Source organism: Rhamphochromis sp. 'chilingali' (genome assembly GCF_963969265.1).
Source record: "Rhamphochromis sp. 'chilingali' genome assembly, chromosome: 4".
NCBI lineage: Eukaryota > Metazoa > Chordata > Actinopteri > Cichliformes > Cichlidae > Rhamphochromis > Rhamphochromis sp. 'chilingali'.
This window is the reverse complement of record NC_137948.1, coordinates 42412367-42427951: the sequence shown is the minus strand read 5'-3', so window position 1 is coordinate 42427951 and position 15585 is coordinate 42412367. Positions and strand designations below refer to the sequence as shown.

At 37.4% G+C, this 15585-nt stretch overlaps 1 long non-coding RNA gene across 2 annotated transcripts; it reads right to left on the bottom strand.

The window, feature by feature from the left end:
* Positions 1 to 1615: 1615 nt before the first annotated feature.
* Positions 1616 to 4880, bottom strand: LOC308395272. 2 transcript variants are annotated; one of them, XR_013971361.1, is made up of 4 exons: positions 4439 to 4880; positions 3226 to 3280; positions 2868 to 2969; positions 1616 to 2330 (listed from the first exon to the last, which is right to left on the bottom strand). It is a non-coding gene; the product is annotated as an uncharacterized lncRNA (long non-coding RNA). The 2 variants fall into 2 exon arrangements; XR_013971362.1 differs by lacking the exon at positions 1616 to 2330 and having other exon boundaries at positions 2370 to 2969.
* Positions 4881 to 15585: the final 10705 nt, after the last annotated feature.

Genomic DNA, 15585 nt, shown 5'->3' with positions numbered 1-15585 from the left:
CTTGCAAAGACAATACAAACACCATCACGTTTGACAGTACATAGTTAGTCCATCTCAAATCAACTCTTAGGCCATCTGGTTTTTATTAAAATTTTACAGTAGGAAGTTTGATGAGAAATCTCACCTTCATATGTCAAATACCTTTGAGGTTATATTTTCTGGAAAATTGGTCTGTCAACCCACTTTGAAGCCATCAAAACTTGATGAATATCACAAAAACTATTAAATATATTTTTAAAAATGCCTGAAATAACCAATGCCCTTTCTTACATGAATCATGGACTATTGGTAACCTACCTGCATCCTTTCACTCTCCTCTGTGATTTTGTTGTTATTCCAGTTACTTCCATGTTGTAATTTATACCTAATACTTATACCTAATTTAACCTAAGTTAACCTTGGAATATTTAGCACCAAATAATGTTTTTGCATAGACGACTTCCTATCATAGCACCAGGCAGTGAATTCTTGAGAGAAACCAATTTTTTCACAAAAGCTGGTAGAAACAGTTGAGATGCCCAGGTGTTTGATTTTATACACCTGTGGCCATGGAAGTGATTGGAACACCTGAATTAAGTGATTAGAATGGATGAGGGAATAACCTTGGCAATATAATGTAATTTTACATTCAGAGATATAAAGAAAACTAGTATAAATCAATTTATAAAACTCATAATAACTTATTTTGGAACAATCTTTACATGTTTATAGAACAATTGTTCTCTCCCTGATCTCCTCAGCATCTCTCTGCAGCCTCATGTCCTCAAATCATTTATATTTGCATTTTTAATAAGAATGCTATTTAAGCATTTACTTTATTGTTATCAAAATCATTATTATTCAATAATACTATAATTTTCAACTATATATTTAAGCTTTTAACAGACATTTATGCAATATAATGAAGGAATGCAGGATAAACACAAAGAATGTTAAATGCTTAAATTCAAAGAGAATTTGGATAATTTTCTTCAATCTTTTAACACAGGTTCTCTCCTCTGAAATACAACTTTATACTAATAGGTAAGTATACACTCTTCTCTTCTTGTTGTCCTTAGCGGGCGACCAGCGGCGGTGATCTGCCGCGCAACCAGTACGCTGCTGTACACTGTAAAACCTAATAAGTTCACAGAACTCAAAAATTGTTGTGTAACAGATTACACAACAATTTTTTAGTGATGTTTTTAAAAGTTTTAAGTTTAACTAAAATAAAAATTATAGTTACAGTTGCCTTAAATTACCTCAATGTTAACTCATAAATGTTGATATTCCTCAACTTATAATTAGGGAGTAATAAACTCAAAATGTTCAATTTTTTCAACTTAATTAAGGTGGGAAATACACTCAAAATATTTTACATATTGCAACTCATACGATGTGGGAAATAAACTCAACTTTTTCATATTTTCTAACTTATAATATGGGAAATAACACTTAAAATCTTCAATATTTTTTAAAATACTGTGGGAAATACACTTACAAATAATTCTAAACTGTTTGCCCAGTAAATTATAATCAGCTAAAAGTGTTAGAAAACATGAAAGTAACAACACTAACAATTTAACAACTTTTTATTAAACACAATGTGCTTTTAAAAAGGCACAAACAACAGAGCTCACGCATAAAAAAGTGATTCATAAATAAAACAAGAGAAAAAGACTCCAAGGGTCTCCATCTCAATTCTAAAATTCAATAACATTTTCAGTATTAACAGCAATTGCAGCTATTAGAACATTGATGCATTTAACACTTACTGTACCTTGACAGCTGCAGCTCACTTTCTTTTTTAAAAATACATAAAAAAAACAGTACTGGTTTCCACTGCTGTACTTATAGGGAACAAACATCAAGGCAGTGCATTTACGTATTAGGCAACAGAACATTAAACATGAATAGTGAACTGAACAGTCATTCATCTTAAATGTGAGGTAGAAGAGGCAAATGATTAGGAAAAAAACAAACAAAAAAGCTTCCTCAATACTCAGCTTAACAAGTAGTCCATTCTGAGTGATTCACTCATTGAACAAATCATTCTTCAGCATCAGTAGACGCCCTTTCAGTGGTTTGTTGTCCTCAAGGCACATCACAACCTTCTGGATAAATGTGAATGTAAGCTCAAGTTTCTTTGGGTATTGTAGGTCTAATGCATAGATGTACCCAAAGAGCAGGAGAAATGACTCAGCCAGATTTGTGGGACCATTCACAAGTATTTCATCCTCAACGACAATGCAGATGCTTTCGGGACTGAAGAGGGCCGAATCAGTAGTGTCATCCGTGACAACTGTCAGCAGAGCCACAGGAGTGTCAGTGAGGTCTGGACCATCTGCTGACTGCAAAACAAAAATAATACAAGTATGAGTTCAGCCCCACAAGGACACAAATCATGCTATTGATTAGAGGTGTGAATCTTCATAAGTCGCACGTTTCTTTTAGGATTATAATGTCAACGATTTAATTTGATATTGCGATACATCATGATGCATTACAATAATCTTAATTTGGGTTTGGTTTCAAAACATATGTGTAAATAAATGTTTTCAATAATAAATATATGCCAAGATATTCGTTTTTGTTATTTACCAAACATTTCTCTGACCACAACATGGCACCTCCAAAAAAATAGAACACTTGAATTTTAAAAAGGGAGATAGTTTTTATCTGCAGATTTTTTTTGTATAATAATCTTTCAACTATTTTCATGTTTTCTGGTTTATGCGTAACAATCTTCTTGCAATCTTATTCAACAATAGTTGATATATGGGAGAAAACAAGTCAGATGAGGACTGTGTTGAACATCCTTCCTGATATACACCCTGGTTCTCCTTGAGTTTTGAGCGATGTCATATAGTTGATGCTGAGACCAGTACACTTATATCAGAAGTCCTGAATAACGTGGAGGCATCTTCACGTAGGTACACAGGAAGTGCACGAAGGACGAGGGCCTGTCTTGTATTTACATCATGCTGTTCCTAGATGAACACACAATATCTATTAGAATAGTATTTACACAAATGCAGAGTAAAAACAAAGTGTTGGATAGCCATGTTCTGATTGTCATTGTTATAGATCAGGGGTGTCCAAACTTTTTGTGTAACGGGCTAAACCTGTCAATCTAGAAGGGTAACCCAAAAAAAATCTAAAAATTTTGAATAATTCAAGGCAAAATTCTCTAGTTTCTTTGTATTTATTTTTTATTTAAATTGGGACACAAATGATAAAACTCACCCACTGACAACTGGTGAAATGTTGACTCTCTGTAGCGCTCTTTGCAGTCTGATATCTGTAAACAATATGTGCACAAAGACGACTTATTAATGTTCAAAAACATTTTTTGCACAGCACACACACACAAGTAGTCAGCTGATCTCATCTGATGCAGATCTGCTCCTTGATCAAGTGACATTTGTCCGGATTTTTGGCACGAGTGACGTCGAATCAGCACCGCAGCTGGATGGCCCGATTTACATACCCAGCGCAGCTGATACTCACCACAATAATTTACTAAGATTATATGCACTCCTGTTATTAAGTCCAGTTCAGTCTGTTAATGTTAACCGTTTCAAACTAATGTTGATAGGTGTGTTGCTAAGCTTAATAACTTAAATAACAAACTTGAAATTTACCCGTCCTATTTTCCCTTTTATTGTTTTTTCTCTGTGCTGTAAATCTTCTGTCTAAGAAGAAATCTGAGGCTGCTGTTCTGAAAATAAGCTACCAAAGCTTTTTCTGAATGAATCAATAAAGATCCATTTATGGAAAGCTGTGATGAAAGCAGTTTTGTCTTTAATTATATTCAACAATATAACATATTCGACCACTTTTAAGTGATTTTGTGATCTTTAATACACTTTAATACACTAAAGTTAAGGTTATTTACCTAATTTCTAGTAAGTAGCCCTCAGTGAAAAAAGTTTGGACACCCCAGCCTTACAGGTTAGGGAGTATTTGTGATCCGCACAGTCTGCATCAATGATTCTTTCTTAGCCTGGGAGCAGAACGCGGCTCTTTATTTTCATTTCATTTCAATTTACCTAGCAAAGATCGATAGGGTCTGGCTTAAAGGTGTCAAGGAGGCGCCTCAGTCTGGCTGGTTGAGCCTTGTTGAATTAGCGCGAACAATTTAGCTGAACTTCATTTGTAGCACCGAGTTCGACCAGTGTATAATGTTAGGCTGAATCAGGCGATGCATTTTTCCGCAAGCCTTGACTTGTAGAGCTCGCTTAGTGGAATACCCCTCTAAACTGTTAAAAGGATTTCGAGATTATCTCACAACCACACATTTGAGACTACGAAAAAATACAAACGTGTCTAATTACCATCATGATAACACACTCATGTTGTTTATTATTGTTCGCTTCATGCTAGCACACACACACAGCTCAACAGCGTAAACTACTGACTGTGTAACACGGACACTTATTGAAATAAGTATACTCACAATACGCACGTACATTACCGGCGAATACGACAACCGGTAGAAACGGACAGTGGAAAGTTTTAGTAGAAAGTTCAAATGCATGGAGCTAGAACTGCCACCGTCAACTTCCCGGGCAAGAATACAATGCATTATGGGAAATGTTGTCCCCCACGGAAAACCGCCAAAACGTTACATCATTCTAATTTGAAATAACATTACGTATTTGTCACATTAGAAAACTTCTAAAATTACAATTACTTGGATTCGAATTCATTTATAACAAACATTCACTGTGCACAAAGTACGAATATATTTCCAGTAAAAAATAAAAAAGAATGTTTATCGAAATTAAATTTAAACAAAACAAAAACACGTTAGACTTACCAAATTTAGGGCAGTTGATGAAAAAAAATAAGGTGGTGGTCGTGGTAGGTTGAAGTTGGGGACTCTTAATCCACACGGGCTGGCCAAAACTTCCCCGTATCAAGGTAAATTCAAGATGGCTGACTCAGCTTTCCTGAGGGAGCGACAAGACTCCACCCACCAGAACGTCACTAATATATGCTTCTTAAACTTTTTGAGCGTTCCAAAAAAATTTGCTAAAAAATATTGAGCCCTATTCAATTAAAGCTGCATAAAAGCCAACAGAGCTCAATACTTTATAGTTTGCTCAACTACAAAACGACATTTGAGTGTTATGAGCTTATTGGTTATGAGCTAGAACAACTGTTAGGGATTACAGTGTAGGTGCCGCAGGTTCTCTTGCTTGACCAACGACTATCTTCCACGCTTTTCGATCTAAGGCGATGGTTCTTGCCTGCTCGAGGTCAAGTCGAAGGGCCTTCAAATCATCCTGGATTTGTTTCATCCATGTCTTCTTTGGTGCATTTCGATGCACCCTCCAATCGGTGGGGCGGGTCAACCAGAGTAGGCCATATATATAATATATATTAGTGCTGTCAAACAATTAAAATGTTTAATCAGATTCATGACAGGGGTACTGTGGATTTTGATTAATCACAATTAAATATCATTCATTTTTTATTCTATATTAATCACCTTTCATTTTGCATGAGCAAACAGACTCGAGAAAAAAGGGGAAAATATACGCACTTAACATGTTTGTTAAGCATCTTGAACATTCATGTTAACAAAAAACTCTGTAAACATTTATCCACTCTCTCTCTGTCACTCTTGGGGAGGTACTTCAAGTCCTTGAAACAAGGAACCAAATCTATGTAAAGCGCGTGTTCTCAACGATATTAATAGGTCTGCAGTTTGTTGCAATCCACTTGGCAATTGTGTCAGTCAATATGTCTGAGGTAGACTTACTGAGTCCCCGATGCTCCGTGAGTGGTTTGTCGCAAGCTAGGGTGATGCATTAGCCAAAGTTCTAGCAGCATGCCCGACTAACGTATGCTTCGCGTCAATGTAATATTTTAACCTTCGAAGTGCTTCGGTGAAAAGCAAATTCCTTCTTACACAATGTGCATAATACTTTATGTCGGTTGACTGTTCGATCTTGGTATTTTTTCAGGACTCAAATTTCCCATCGAGAGGGCAAATGTGCGTTTATCATTTTGCATATTCAATTCAATTCAATTTTATTTATATAGCGCCAAATCACAATAATAGTCACCTCAAGGCGCTTTATATTGTAAGGTAGACCCTACAATAATAGATACAGAGAAAAATCCAACAGTTAAATGACGCCCTATGAGCAAGCACTTCGGGGACAGTGGGAAAGAAAAACTCCCTTTTAACAGGAAGAAACCACCGGCAGAACCAGGCTCAGGGAGGGGCGGGCCCATCTGCTGCCACCGGTTGGGGTGAGAGAAGGAAGACAGGATAAAAGACATGCTGTGGAAGAGAGACAGAGGTTAATAACAGATATGATTCAATGCAGAGAGGTCTATTAACACATAGTGAGTGAGAAAGGTGACTGGAAAGGAAAAACTCAATGCATCATGGGAATCCCCAGCATCCTGCTTCTATTGCAGCATAACTAAGGGAGGATTCAGGGTCACCTGGTCCAGCCCTAACTATACCCATATGGAAAAGAAATAGTAAAAACTTATATGTGATTACTCATGAAAGTGGCCACTTTCATGAGTAAATCATAAGGCTTACATGATTTACTCATGAAAGTGGCCACTTTCTCATTACTTTCATATATTGTTTTAGTAAGTATCCAAAACATACAAGTTTCATTATATAATTTTTCAAGGGATCTTATATCTGTTTTCACTCTTATGTGCTTTTCATACAAGTTTCACACAAGACAGATACAAACTTTATAAGATTTATATATATCTTTTCCATATGGGTATGCTTTAGCAAAAAGGAAAGTTTTAAGCCTAATCTTAAAAGTAGAGATAGTGTCTGTCTCCCGAATCCAAACTGGAAGCTGGTTCCACAGAAGAGGGGCCTGAAAACTGAAGGCTCTCCCTCCCATTCTACTTTTAAATACTCTAGGAACAACAAGTAGGCCTGCAGTGCGAGAGCGAAGTGCTCTAATAGGGTGATATGGTACTACAAGGTCATTAAGATAAGATGGGGCCTGATTATTTAAGACCTTGTATGTGAGGAGCAGGATTTTGAATTCAATTCTGGATTTAACAGGGAGCCAATGAAGGGAAGCCAAAACAGGAGAAATATGCTCTCTCTTTCTAGTCCCTGTCAGGACTCTTGCTGCAGCATTTTGGATTAGCTGAAGGCTTTTCAGCGAGTTTTTTGGACATCCTGATAATAATGAATTACAGTCGTCCAGCCTGGAAGTAATAAATGCATGAACTAGTTCTTCAGCGTCACTCTGAGACAGGATATTTCTAACTTTAGAGATGTTGCGCAAATGGAGGAAAGCAGTCTTACATATTTGTTTAATATGTGCGTTGAAGGACATATCCTGGTCAAAAATGACTCCAAGGTTCCTCACAGCATTACTGGAGGCCAAGGTAATGCCATCCAGAGTAAGAATCTGGTTAGATACCATGTTTCTAAGATTTTTAGGGCTGAGTACAATAACCTCAGTTTTATCTGAATTAAGAAGCAGAAAGTTAGCGGCCATCCAGGTCGTTATGTTTTTAAGACATTCCTGCAGTTTAACTAATTGGTGTGCGTTATCTGGCTTCATGGACAGATAGAGCTGGGTGTCATCTGCATAGCAGTGAAAACGTATGCTATGTCTTCTAATGATGCTGCCGAAGGGAAGCATGTATAGTGTAAACAGAATTGGTCCTAGCACTGAACCCTGTGGAACTCCATAATTAACCTCAGTGTGTGAAGAGGACTCTCCATTTACATGTACAAACTGGAGTCTATTAGATAGATATGATACAAACCACTGCAGCGCAGTACCTGTAATACCTACAGCATGTTCTAATCGCTCTAATAGGATATTATGGTCAACAGTATCGAATGCTGCATTAAGGTCTAGCAGGACAAGCACAGAGATGAGTCCACTGTCAGAGGCCATAAGAAGATCATTTGTAACCTTCACTAAAGCTGTTTCTGCACTGTGTTGAGCTCTGAAACCTGACTGAAACTCTTCAAATAAGCCATTCCTCTGCACATGATCAGTTAGCTGTTTGACAACTACTCTTTCAAGGATGTTTGATATGAAAGGAAGGTTGGAGATTGGCCTATATTTAGCTAAGACTGCTGGGTCTAGAGATGCTTTTTGAGTAAAGGTTTAACTACAGCCAGCTTGAAGGCCTGTGGTACATAACCGATTATTAGAGATCGGTTGATCATATTTAAGATCGAAGAATTAATTAATGGCAGGACTTCTTTGAGCAGTTTTGTAGGAATGGGGTCTAAAAGACACGTTGATGGTTTGGAGGAAGTAATTATTGAAGTTAACTCAGAAAGATCAATTCGAGAAAAAGAGTCTAACTTAACATCAATGGTACTGAAAGTAGCTGTAGATAATATTACATCTGTGGGATGATTATTGGTCATTTTTTCTCTAATGATAAAAATTTTATTTGTGAAGAAGTTCATGAAGTCTTTACTAGTTAACGTTACAGGGATGGCTGGCTCAAAAGAGCTCTGACTTTTTGTCAGCCTGGCTACAGAGCTGAAGAGAAACCTGGGGTTGCTCTTATTTTCTTCAATCAGTGATGAATAGTAAGATGTTCTGGCTTTGCGGAGGGCTTTCTTATAAAGCAACAAACTATTTCTCCAGGTTAAATGATGATCCTCTAACTTTGTGAGACGCCATTTCCTCTCCAGCTTACGAGTCATCTGCTTTAGGCTACGTGTTTGAGAATTATACTACGGAGTCAGGTACTTCTGATTTGAGACCTTAGTTTCCACAGGAGCTACAGTATCCAGAGTCGTACGTAGTGAGGAGGTGAAATTATTAACAAGATAATCTACCTCTGTTGGAGTAGCTTTCAGATAGCTGCTCTGCTCTATGTTGGTACAGGGCATTGAAGATGATAACAGTGGGTGGATTATATTCTTAAACTTAGTTACAGCGCTTTCAGAAAGACATCTACTGTGATAAAGTCTACTCTCCACCGCTGTGTAATCAATTATTGTAAATGTAAATGTTATCAGGAAATGATCAGACAGGAGAGGGTTTTCAGGAAACACTGTTAAATGTTCAGTTTCTATGCCATATGTTAAAACAAGATCTAGAGTGTGATTAAAGTGGTGGGTGGGTTCTTTTACATTTTGAGAGAAACCAATTGAGTCTAATAACAGATTAAATGCCATGTTGAGGCTGTCATTTTTAGCATCTACATGGATGTTAAAATCACCCACAATAATTATTTTATCTGAGCTCAGAACTAAATTAGATATAAAGTCTGAGAAATCAGACAGAAACTCTGTGTAAGGCCCAGGTGGACGATAGATGATAACAAGTAAGACTGGTTTCTGAGTTTCACAGCTGGGGTTGACGAGGCTAAGCATCAGGCTTTCAAATGAATTAAAAGTCTGTCTTGGTCTTTTGTTGATTAATAGGCTGGTGTGAAAAATTGCTGCCACACCGCCCCCTCGGCCTGTGCTTCGAGATTTCTGGTAGTTAGAATGACTCGGGGGTGTTGATTCATTTAAACTAACATAATCATCCTGCTGCAACCAGGTAAATCAATTTGTTGATAAATTATTAAGTCATGTACTAACAGAGACTTATCCACAAGACTTGGAGACTGGTGGATTATATTTAATAATCCACATTTCACTGTTTTACTCTTTGGTTCTGATGTGGATATTGTATTGTTCTTTCTTTGTGATTGTTTATGTTTAAGTTGTTTGTTGCTGGTTTTTAGTTTGTTTTTTGTCTTTTTGGAAGCTGACACAGTCTCTATGGAGATGGGTTTTTGGGGGGGTAGCAGGAGGAGAGAAGCTGCAGAGAGACGTGTAAGACTGCAACTCTGCTTCCTGGTCCCAACTCTGGATAGTCATATTTTGGGGAGTTTAATAAATTTGTCCATATTTCTAGAAATGAGAGCTGCTCCATCCAAAGTGGGATGGATGCTGTCTCTCCTAACAAGACCACGTTTCCTCCAGTTTGCCAATTATCTATGAAGCCCACATCGTTTCTGGGACACCACTCAGAAAGCCAGTAATTTAAGGAGAACATGCGGCTAAACATGTCACTCCTGGTCTGATTGGGGAGGGGACCAGAGAAAACTAGTCCGACATTGTTTTGGCAAAGTTGCACACCAATTCAATATTGATTTTAGTGACCTCCGATTGGCGTAACAGGGTGTCATTACTGCTGACGTGAATTATGATTTTACTGAATTTATGTTTACCTTCAGCCAGCAGTTTTAAATTTCCTTCAATGTCGCCTTCTCTGGCCCCTGGAAGACAATTGACTATGGGTGCCGGTGTCTCTAGCTTCACATGTCTGAGAACAGAATCACCAATTACCAGAGTTTGACCCCCGGCGGGTGTGTCACAGAGTGGTGAAAAACAGTTAGACACATGAACAGGTTGGTGGTGTACCTGGGGCTTCTGTTTAGGACTATGCTTCCTCCTCACCTTTCCCCAGCTGCTGGGGGTCTGCCGGGGAACAGCTAGCGGGGCCTACGCTATCTTCGGCTGCACCAGCTACAGGGGCCTGGCTAGCTACGGGTGAATGAAGGGTGCGAAGCCGAGTCTCCAATTCAGTAATCCTGGCCTCCAGAGCTGGATCCAAAAGAGCACTCAAAAACAAGTTCACTGTACTTATAAAAGAGGCAGACTTAGGTTTGATCTCTGGCCGGGGCCTCGACTGATATCAGGAGGAGCCCTCCTTCATCCTGGAACAGGGAGCAGTGGGAGCTGTGGAAGTAGGCCTCTCATCCTCAGTCTATAGCCCCATTAACAATAAGGCAGGTGAGGAGAAGGCTGGGGAGGTGGCACAGCTGGGCTTCCAACAGGCTGGACAGCAGCACTGATGTAGGAATTTTCTCAGGTGAGGTTAAGCCTAAGAACTGGGAGACTTCTTCATCTAAAAAAATGAAGTCTCTGGACTAATTACTAGTGATGTGTCGGTCATGAACAAAACTGCTCTTAGAGCTGACTCTTTGAAGTGAACTACACAAACTGGCTCCTTATTCGGAGCCGTGGGGTGTTTTTTCTTTCTCTCAACCTCTCTCTCTCACTTTTTTTTGCTTCACTCCGCATGCGAGCCTTATGCTTGCACTGGGCAGAGGGGCAGTAGTTACACTGCAGTAGCTCAGGAACAGAGCAGGAGGGAAAGAGAGAGAAAGAGAGCAGGGACAACAACATCACATTAGAAAAGTATATTAATCATCCACAACTATTTTCAGTTGCGGATGATAAAGGATTCAGAAAGTTTATTCATGCAGGCCCATATGACAGAGAATGTGCATCTTCTTTTTGTTTTGCATATTTTTATTTATATTTAATTGTGTTGTGGTTTGCAGTGTTTTGTGTTGTTTCACTTTTAAATATTTTTAAAAGGAAAAAGCTGAAAATTTAAATAGTTAAAAGTTTAAATGTAAATAGTTGGTTTTTGTATTATATGATTTATTTATACATTTTATGTGGAGTGAATAAATAAAAGCACATTTACGATGGCCCCTAGAGACAAAGCACGTACAAACTCCAAAACACGTGCAAACTCCCAAGGACAGACAAACTCCAAAACACGTAAAAATTCAGAAGCACATAAAAACTCAGAAGCATGTACAAATTCCGAAGCATGTGAAACCTCCAAAACATGTACAAACTCCAAAGAACAAAACAGAGCACAAAGTGCTGTGCTTTTGTTACCCTAGTAAATGGTCAATGAACTGCTTCTTATATAGCGCTTCTCTACTCTCACGGACTACTCAAAGCACTGTATTCAACAACCACACCCATTCTCGCAAGCACTGACTCTGAGTGCTTTTCTAAAAACATTCGTGGCTACACAAGCCAGGAAGTACCAATGACAGGATTTGGTGTGGTAGTAACAGGTAAATTAACTTTTTTTTAAATTATTTGAATATATATGAGTACTTCGGTATAAATACACAAACAATAAACATGCTTTCAATTGTGTAATTTAAGTGATCTAGGTAGCTTTGTTTTGGAAGTTCAGTTTACGCTAGCAATGCGTTTTGGAGTTCGTATATGCTTCGGAGTTTGTACGTGCTTTGGAGTTTTTACATGCTTTTTGGAGGTTGTACCTTTTTGTACTTGCTTTGTCTCCAGGGGCCAGCGTATATATTTATATATAAACATATATAAATAAAACCACGTTTGTTTGTTTTTTACATTAGTAATTCCTTTTGTGCATAATTTTACATTGTTGTTGATAATAAATTAATTAAAGCAACAAAACAACCCGAATAGCCGGTTGGGAGCCGGTTGGAAGCCAGAAGAGCCGGCTCTTTTTAGTGAGTCAAGCCGAAAAAGCCGGTTCTCTAGAACGAGCAGGAATTCCCATCACTACTAATTACTATATCTCCACTGCCATGAGACTCTTGCCATTGGTCTGCTCATTACCAATCATTCAGAGCAACACTATTGTGACGTTTTCCTTATTCAGACAAATAAATGGTTCCAGTCAGGGCTGTGTTGATGTCATAATTCATGCTAGCTTGTGCGTGGGTTCCACAACACAACCTTCGTCCTATTTTTTTACTGACTTAAAAATTAGTTTTAATAAGCTGTGCTCCATATCTATTTATTTGTATTCATGTATAATTTTTCCAGCTTAAAAAGACAAAAACTTATCCATTTAGAGGCTGAAGCAATTAGTTGTGACAACAGTTCAAGCCCACATGACACTTCCCTGAGGAGACTCAGGAGGTTGTGCAAATACTACTAAGACTTAAGAGTCACACTAACTAAAACTAGATCATTTATGTCTATGTAAATAAACAAATAGCTTTTTCAAGAATATTTCACAATTTTCAACTCCTTTCAGCTTTTCATGTTTGTTTTTTCTAACACATTACAGTGCAAACACTGGTGCGATGCATAATGGATGCAAAAATCATATTTGTAATTAAATATTCTTGTCTGATCACATTGTGTAATTCCATAACATCTCCACAACAAAATGCTTTTACTGAGAAACAGATTCCTCATTTGTTGAATTGTTGCTTTGTGGGTTACTGTGATTGACCAAACTATTCCAGCTCATGCAGCCCTTTGCACTTTGCTGCATCTACATGAATCAAACACAGCCTGTGTCATTATTACTCTCCCCAAGCATAATGAACTTTTAACCTTCAAAGCATATTAATATTTATCAAGAAAAACAAGTTCCATAAAATCCTTACATTAATATTTATCTTCAAACTAGCTAAAAGCAGTGTTTTCTTCTCTACATTGAAATGACTACGTTTTTATTGCCTCTGCTGCTGTGCTCTTAGATTAAATTTCTGTGCAGTTCAACATGTAATATTCATGCTTCAAAGGCCAGCCAACAAGAAGGCTCATGCTGTGTTCATTAAAACATTAATACAATATCACAATAATAAAGCAATAACAACTAAAGTACATTATTAAAAAGTGCAGACAAGCTTACCTATTCTACAGTCACAGGAGGAAAAGGAGATATATAGCACAGTTCACAACATCAGTTATCTCAAAGTGTGAAGGACAGCAAGAATAGGGGTGATGTGCGAGGACTGGCAGCCTAGCTGCTGGAAAAAATTATCTAAATGTGATATTAATGTTCATTTTCTTTTTTGTTTTCTTGTTTTTCGCTTTGTGATTTTTATGCTTACTGGTATATTATTTATAGCACCATTATACAGCAACCATTATATGTTAATTCAATAATTTATTAACAAGATAAATTAATAATTGGAACTTAAACTCATATGTTGGGCAAAGAAACTGCAATCCTTGTAGCAAGAACTCTTTTTTTCTGGTCCCTGTTATTTTCTTAGCTTCTCTCTTTCTCCTTTTCTCTCTGAGATCCCGAATGTTATTTTTCTCCCACAGCGGGTGACAGTGAATATCATTCTGCTCTCCCTCAGCTTAAGGCGCCTCCTCCAGTCTCTCTGTATCCTCCTCTGCCACAAATGTTTCCTCCACATGGCCATCATTGCATACCCCTTTGTCTAAGTCTCCCTCTGCAATTCAGTTATGAATTCTCTTTGCTGCATTCAGTGGAAAACCCCTACAGTGTTGTATAAAGCATCAAGCTCTAAACAGCATTCATAAACTGACTGAGCAGATTTATCCAAATCCACTGTCCTACATGTAAACTAAATAGTTCAACAAGTTAAAAATAAATAAATAAATTGTGCTTTATCTCCTCCTTTACGTTAAAATGTGTGTGTACTGATTTCAGCCATTATGTAGGGCACAGAAAGAGGCTGCTTTGGTTACAGCAACTAATAGAACACTGGCTGTAAAGTAATGTGATGTAAATGGAACTGGAAAACCATGGATGTCCTTTGAGGTTTCAACAAAGTAGCATACAAGCACCTTTCTGACCAGTGCAGCATGATAAAACAAAATTCAGAATCTTCTGTTTCAGCTGTTGTTGTATTTTTTAGCAACAGTTGTGAATATTTTTCCTCAATCTGTCATCTGTCCCTACTGTTTTAATGTTCCTCTATTAATCTGGTAGCACTAAAAGAAAAATGTACAATTTTATTAATTCTCTGTATGTTTAAAAAACGGACCAAACAAAAAAAAAAAACCACTTTCCAACTCAAAATTTCCTGAAAGATTGTAAGAGGGTGATTCTAGTGGATAATTTGAAAGCCCCCTGTTGTAGCCGTCTATTCAAAGTAAACTGTTAATATAAAATAGAAAGGTGTCTTTTTGAATTTTTTTAGGTCAGTTCTTTAATATCATAGTTCACATTATTAAAATGAAGCATTTTCTTTTTATCTTAGTTTTATCAAATTGTCAAATTTCCTTAAAATGATATCACATTAAAAAACAAAAAGAACAATCTTTGAAAAAAATGAGAGTCAGAAGAACAAGAAATATTTTCTTCATCCCATGTCAGAACATCTGCTGAAAAGGGTAGGTGCAAGAAGCTTAAGTGCAAAGCTTTGTGTTGCTTTTTTGTTATTATCATTTTAAAACAACACAATAAAAAAATCATCATATTCTACAATCTTCTGAAGTGCAATGAATTCAAAATGTATTTATAGAGTACAATATTACATTACAAGCTTTATTTTATTTGCAAAATGCTCCTGATAAATCACATTATTAGAGCATGACAGTGTTCCAAAGAGCTTTTAGTTCTAATGTCGTCAAATACGTCCAGCTGTGAGGTGCAGTTGCTGTTCACCAACATTTAAAATTTGAAGTCAAAAGCTTCACAGACTATGGATTTTAAGAACTAGTCCTACTTAAAGCACTACATATCGGCTGGGACATACTGTCAATTCCTGAAAAGAAAAATCTCGGTGGTTACAAAAGGTTCATCATGGTTTATAATGAACAAGATGTTGCCTCATTTGAGTTCAATGTATCTACAGCAGATAAAGTTCTAGTAATATTGATTCTAAGTCATTTGAGTCAAAGACAGCTGTATCATGACTGATGACCTTTTCTCTCTCTGCGCCATCTCACTAATCATTCTCCCCCACATATCTAATACTGCAGAAATCCTCCATAAACATCCCTCATACACAATTTCCCCTCTCATTTGCACCTTATCCTGCTGATTCTGTCTAAAATAAAGCAATGAAATGAATCCATCACTGGGCTGATAATGAAAGACGACGGAGACACTGCTT